At 38.7% G+C, this 7,760-nt stretch overlaps 1 pseudogene; it reads right to left on the minus strand.

Annotated features, from left to right (window-relative positions):
* Positions 1 to 669: 669 nt before the first annotated feature.
* Positions 670 to 4,544, minus strand: LOC113075865 (thyrotroph embryonic factor-like; annotated as a pseudogene).
* Between the last annotated feature and the right edge of the window lie 3,216 nt (positions 4,545 to 7,760).

Consider the following 7,760-nt stretch of genomic DNA (forward strand, 5'->3'; position numbering starts at 1 on the left):
TACATTTACATTTTACACAGAAGTTTGTTTACGCTTGTGTTTTTAACTGATCTGAGTGCCAGACTAAAAATTATTCTAAATAAATGAACAAATAAAAAAACCAACACTGGTAGAAATATCTAATCTGAGGTAAAGATGAATCGCACATTATTGCCCTGGATCAAACCCTGAAACAAACCAGATCAAGTCGCTCACAGTTAAACTCCTGCGCAGACGCTCGCGTTAAAATAATCATCCAGTTAACTGCTGTGAAGATGCATTTGATCGCAGCACAGTCGCTAAAGTGTTAAAAATCTGCACAATAGAAATGTCATTCTGGAAGAACAAAGACACTGGTGGATGGATACAAGCGTATAATTACAGACTTTTCTTTCTTTCAAATCTTCGCAAACTGCAATAGCCCGAAGTACACTCGTTTGTAGAATAAAGAAAATAATTGCTTCATATCAAGGGTCATGCGCTAGTTTTCTGCGAAAAACCTCTTGTACACAAACACCGATGACATGTCAAGTACAAAAAGGTAGAAACAGGTTAAAAACGAGCCGAAAACAGTCGTAAAAGTCATGACCAAACACTGAACGCTAACTTTGCGCTGCTGTGTGCGACTTCTCCAGTCGGCTGCATTATCTCATTTTCATACCGAATAAACTTCTAAGAAACTCACTCGGGTCATATCGGGGTCGTGTGGAGGGCAGAATGAGGTATGAGGAGGTCAAAGGTTATGCTGTTATCATGTGTTTTGTGTCTTCTAGACCCTTAAAACATCCTCTTAAAAACACGTGCTCGCGTCATACTCGTCCACTTCCCACACGGTGCCACATTACCCACAATCCCCGGCCGTGTAACTGCGGTGTGAATTATAGAGAGACTGATGCGTGTCGGGGTGAAGCGTGTCCCTCACAGCGAGCCGTATTTGGCTTCGTACAGTGACATGATCTTCTTGCAGCGGCCGCAGTCTTTGCGCAGCTCGGCCACTTCCTTTCGTAGTGCGGCGTTTTCCCGCTCCAGGAAGGTGGCGCGGACGGCGATCTGGTTCTCCTTCAGACGCCGGGCTTCACGAGATCGCTTCGCCGCCACGTTGTTCTTATTCCTCCGCGACCAGTATTTCTCATCCTGTGGAAAATGCGAACATCTCGTTAACGATATTAGTTGTAACGTTTTATGTTTGTAACATTAAAAAAAAGATACTGTGAATGATTTTTGTCAAAGTCTGACTCACAAGTAAAACATTAGCGATTTTATTTTAAACAGATTCATGTCTAAAACAGTGCGTCTATGAACTTTTTCGCAGCCTTGGTTCAGTTGTTTTTGGACTGATTTTCTAATAATTCTATGCTTAAACATAAAAGAGCTTGAAGTAAAAGAAAGAAAGAAAGTGTAATCAGTGTACTTTAGGATCGCTAACATACTACTACAGTTTTATTAACATTTGGGATGTTTTTCTTTTAATTTTAGTTAGAGGTTTAGTCATTTTGTTGTGTGTTGACATTATTATTCATATATATTTTAATATATCCATAGATCTTTTTTTTTTTACTTTTGATATTTTAGTACTTCAAAATACTTTTAAAATATTGGTCTTAGTAGCAAGTTTTAGTTAGCAGTAATAATGTCCCTAATCTTGTTCCAGGCCTTATTCTGAATAATCAATCAATCACTCAATCAATCAATAAATCAATTAATAAAAGTATATGATATGATCCATACTGGTACCAAATGGCAGCTGTATCTTATCCAATCATTTGTGACATAAAAAAGTCTTGTTGACTTTAACATGGTGGATTAATCAGAAGTTGCTAATGCTAAATAACAGCAGGTTAACTTCTAAGAATCAGATTGGTCATTATAATTAAAATATATTTCCTGAATGACCAGCGAGAGGTCTGTGTCACGAGGGTAACAGGTTTGGCTACCATATCACTGATTTTTCTGTTCATAAAAACCCTCACCTTTGCATCTTCAGGAACGAACACTTTTCTTGGCTTTCTTGATCATGGGCTGTGGTTTGAGCTCTTCCTCAGAGAAGCGGTGTTTCCGTGGATTGAAGAGCTCTCCTCCGGGAACGCTGGACAGGACAGATCTGTAGGGTCGGGCTGGAAGGCCACGTTCACCTCGATCTCCTCCGGGTCGATCGGAGTCGGCGTCAACGCGGTCGGGGTCCACTTTGGCTTCTGGCAGGTAAAAACAGAGCAATGTATAAATCAACAGAATAAACCCATGACCAGAGAACAGGAGTAACCAGATAACATTCATCTTACCAGCAGAAACCAGTCAGTCAACAAATCGGATTAACTTCCAGCAGATAGTTGAGTTTCTGTTTATGTGCTGGTTTAGGTAAGTGTGTTTTGACTGATAAATGAACCAACTGCATGGACTGATGTAGAGATGAGTGGAAAACAACAAAATGCTTCATGTTAAAGATTCTTGCAATCATATTTTATTATTATTATTATTTTAATTTGGAATCTTGATGGATCAAAACATCAGATGAACACTTGCGTTTAAAACTAAAGATTTAAAGAAATCAAACTGATCAGAAAACCGTAGAAACTTATTTCTCCCAAGTTTCTTTTTCTGTTTAGAATTCGGAGTCGATATCTCAACATTCTGATTTTTTAAAATTTAGATTTTATTATATCCTGCAATTCTGAATTTTATTCTTAGAGTGGCAAGTATACACATCTTACAATTCTAACTTTATTCTATGAATTCTGAGTTAAAATCGTACAATGCATTTATTTTTTTATTTTTTGCGCACTGCCAGAAAAAAATACAATATAATAATAAAAATATGACAATCGCAACTTTTAATCTCACAATTCTCACTTCTGAACAAAAACTCAGAATTGCGTGCAAAAATAAAGTCAGGTGTGAGCTTGTTTGTCATCTCACCTGCTGTCGTCTCAACGCTCACAGAGACCGAGTCATCCTCAGACTCTTCATCGTCCCTGTACTCCTCCTCAGGCATCTGCGGCTCATCTGAGGATCCCTGCGTGTCTCCGCCGCGCCACTCCGCTCGGGACACTTGCTCAGCTCCTCCTCAGTGTGATGGGAAATCTCGTTCTCAAGCAGAAACTCGTCCAGGTCCATGTACTCCAGGTGGAAGGTCTCGCCGTCGTACGGGATGGTTTTGTCCCAGATGGCGGGGGTGAAGAGGCGGAGACGCCCCCCGTGCCACCCGAACCGCCGCTGCGCCGGACGTCCCATCGACGATCAAACCCTGCTTCTCCTTCTCGATGTCTGTGCAAGAAATTACAGTTTACTCAAATATCAAAGAGCGGAAGAAATTTCAATTGGAGTGATAAATCAATAAAAACAAAACAAAATAAAATAGAAAATATACAAGAATAAAAAAAAAAAAAAGATGCTTTAAATGTACATTATTTACATAGTTTTCTTGGTAAGTAGCATGTATAATAATACATTATTGGAAAATGCACAATGTCATAATGCAACAACAACAAAGGTAATACTTAATGGTTAAATAAAATAAATAATAGAATTTCTTGATTTCTCCTCTTGATTTTGGATATGAATATATCCTTGGCAGGTTTTTTGTGAAAATTCTGACCTTTAGAACATCTAACTTCACTTGGATTTCGATACAGTAAAAATCCTGTTCACATGGCACATATTAATTTGGTTTTCAGCAACTTCCCATGCTAAATATCAGTTTTAAATGTCAGAAAGAGCCCGAGACCTTCAGACCATCCAACTTCCACTTTCAATTTATCCGCAGGTCAAAAAATTACTTTTAACTAGACAGACATTTACTAGAGACTAGATTTATGAAATGACAAGTGGTTTAACAAGACCTGACACGCCTACAGATGCCTAATGAGGGTCTTTTTCAAGAGAGATGATAAGATTAAGTATTAATAACGTTCAGAAAGAGGCAGTCCTTCCAGCACGGGAAACCACAAGACATGACCTGTAACTAAAATACTCTCTTAAACACCAGCATGCTGTCAATCCACAGACCCTGAATGAGTTACATATTAAAGAAGAGGAGGATACCCACCCACAGGTACGTGCCCAAGTATCCAAATATACCATCACTGAGGAAACAACCACATGTGACTTAGTACCATTGAACGTTTGCATGTTCTAGCCATTCATCATGTGTTAACACTATACACACCATATTAAACTCGACGACGTACAAATAAGGCTTTTCTGGACGTATACCATCATATTTGTAAGCAACTTCTGTATTAGAATACCGCGGTATTTCAGTGTGCTTTGAAGGATACGACAGGGACTTTCTGTTCTTCTGATCGACCAATCAGCGCGCAGCTCTAGAGGTGACGCCAAGTGCACGACTAACCTTACAAACACACGTTTAAAAGAGCGGTTTATACATTTCATTCGCATTTTGTCAGGGTTATTGTTCTCACCATCGTCTTGATCCTGCAGTATGTTTGGAGGAGGAATATTCATGATCTTCTTTAAAACAAAACCGGACGATTTTTGCGGGCCGATGGCCACCGTCACCAACGCTTGACCGGGCATCATTAGTGTGATATTATCCGAGGAAGTACGCAAACGTCCGCTTGTATATCCGTTTAATCCTCCTGTTTTTGTCTTTTGAGGAAACACTGCCAAAACAACACCGTCGCGAGCCACTCCAAGTGTACTGGGCTAACCCTCACATATTCATGATGCACGTGAAACTCGAAGCGCTGATTGGTTGACTCGCAAACGGCTCATGAATGTTAAGCAGAGTGGGCGTGTAGATAGACTTCAAGGCGGATTCTCGCTCTATGATTGGTCAACGGTTTATCCGCCTCATCCTGGTCTACAACAATAAGCGGAACAGGCGAGCGGTCCTCTTTGTTCCGAAAACAAACGAAGAATGTCCATATAAATACCAGAAACATGCTAAATACACTCAACGTTTGACAGGTAAATGCATGACAAAATGGCAAATCATACAAAATTAATTTTCTATTTGCATACATCAACAGCGATAATTCAATATCCATGTAGCACGTTTAAGTCAGCTTCTTGACACTTTAAAACATCTTAATTAAAGACAAGAAGAATGTTAATGTACTGCTGCAGTTGTATTTTTCCACCAGTGATGAGCTCATGTCTTCACACGTGCCGCCACGAGCACGTGCACTGGGTGGGCGGGGCTTCCGCACGTGCCGAGTACAGCTGCTGCCCGAGACACTGCGTGTGTTTATCAGCATTGAAGGTCTCGTGTTCCCTGTACGAACAACCCTTAAAATAACAGTCCCTTGAGTCCTTGGGAACACGAGTCAATTGGACAACTTTTGTGATGCCCTTGTCATTTTGGAGCCACCCATTATCTTTAAGATAGATCTATTTGTGTGTGTGTGTTGCAGAAGCAATTGCAATACAAGTTTGAAAAGGCATGAAGAAATTCTGTAAATAATAAAAAAAAAATTCAAAACTTTACTGTTATATAGCATAACATACCGATAAGTGTTAACATAAGTATTAAATAAATTGTGATATTAAATAAATGGAGATGCTGAAGCGCCCTGTATGTATTTAATGAGTGAATCTGTTAAAAGCCTATATTGTAGAGACCAGACATTAGCTTCACAACGGTGCCTACACTGACAAGTACTTATTACTGCAAAGAGAAATGAAAAAATATTTAAACTTAATTATTACATTTTATGAATGCCAGATTACAATCATGGTCTTTTTCAAAATACATTGGGACAGTTTTTGGTGAATTAAAATCAAGCAGAAATGTAACTGAAATTAAAACAACATTACAGAAGCTTACATTAATTTGAAAGAAAATAAAGTAAAATTAAATAAGCAGTTAACTCAAGCAAGAACGTTCCACGGTTGGAACTGTTGCCAGTTAAGATGATATAAAAAGGCTATTTGACAATAGGCTTCTACATAAACATCACGTGCTAATACAACTAGTGATTTTTACTTCTATATTAATAATTTCTGCGCCTCTTCTTTGTGTTGATTCCTGCCTTTTGATAGTGAAAATTTTATATTTTCACTATTTTTGTAGAAAATATACTTTAAGAGCACATGTATGGCAAAACTTTTTAACTGCGTGCTCCATGCATAATTAATGTGTAATAATGATGTATTATAATTAGGTCATGACGCAGAAAGTGTTTAAATGACGTTGTCAAATCTTGTGATATTTCGTTGATGTGAATTTTATTTTATTATAACATTATTTTAATCAGTTTGATAATAAATCAGTACTAAAAGTATGTTAATCGTCAGACATTATTTTGCTTAATATATGTGGGTGTAGAGCGCACAATGGTCACAAGAGGGCGCACTTCCGACAAAAACTAAACTAAACTGCCTATGTCGCCTATATGCCATGGTCTGGCCCTGTGTAGGCCTATTGTTACTTACAGTTCTCAAGGTCACCTCAGTGTTGCTTCATGTTATAAGAAGAGATTATGTTATAATAAGTAATGCAGTGCTCATACGTACACAGAGACTTCAATTCTTGGTAACATTCTGTGGTTCATTTTTGAGTGTGAATCTATCATTTTGAGTAGAAAATGAACTCCAGATGTAACAAAACCACAAATGACTAAACCTTAAAACAAAAGCAATGCTAAAATAATAATAATAAAAAATAAAAATAAAAACAGGAAAAATCTAATTATGTCCCAGTGTATGATGGGACCACCATCAGAAAAGTTTAGTAGGTTTGATGTTTATATTTACGTTTATATAACATCTAGTCTACAGGCAAATAGTATTGGCAGACCTAACATTTTCATATAGGAATGACATTTGTTTTTCTGTAGTATTTACTTTGCCGCAGAATCATTTTCATCAGTCTGGAGTTTAAAGGCCATGTTGCAGGTTAACCACCACTTTCGATTAATGGGTACATAAATCACTCAAGATATGTATATCATTTTTAAAGTGTCTCAAAAATGGTCTTAAAGACCAGTTTTTTACATTTTTGGTATTAACGTTTTTTTACGTAATTTGGTGATGACGTCACGTTGGGGAGAAGTTGAGGAAAGGTAGCCTCAGCCTACTATGATGCTGCATTCCAGGCAACCCGTAACCTGTGTTTTTCCAACCTTAAACCCGTGAAAGTGCACTGGAACGGCAGGCAAACCCGTGACTTCCCACCCCTGAACTCATACTAGATCGATGTACTCTGAGTTACGAGGTCACACAGCACGCAAAACAATGATGGCAGCCCCTACGAATAATACTGCCTGCGGATGCAGTGTTTATGCAAGTGGTACACGTTGAAAAAATGATTTTAGGTCAATGTAACGTTGCAATAAAATAAATAATCTAGCTTCAATTCCTTGCAATCAGAAAGTTTGGCAAGTTTTGGCGTAACTTGCCTGGAATGGTACAAAGTCGTGGTTCAAATAGTGCTCAAAAACCTGCCTGGAACGCAGCATCAGAACTAATGTTATAGCGACTGACTGGGATGAGGAAGAGGTGGCAAGAGCCAACATGTATGATGGCCCGCAGCCGTGTAATTTCGAACCAGCCAGACTTGAGAGGGCAAATGAGGAATTGCCAAGAACTGATGTCCGTCAAAGCCAATTAAATGCATGGTGCGAGGAGAAGAATAGTGCATAGTGCGTTTGGTCGCTGTTTGTCGATATCTATCTGTCTGTCTATCTGTCTGTCTATCTATCTATATATCTAGTCTATCTATTTATATCTATGTATTGTGACGAGCACTCCCAGAGGAATCAGCGTCGCCCTGGAAACCAAACCAAAACACCTGCACGTCCTCGTCACCGGCTGATCGGTCA

This window comes from Carassius auratus, unplaced genomic scaffold (assembly GCF_003368295.1).
Source record: "Carassius auratus strain Wakin unplaced genomic scaffold, ASM336829v1 scaf_tig00017828, whole genome shotgun sequence".
Taxonomy (NCBI): Eukaryota; Metazoa; Chordata; class Actinopteri; order Cypriniformes; family Cyprinidae; genus Carassius; species Carassius auratus.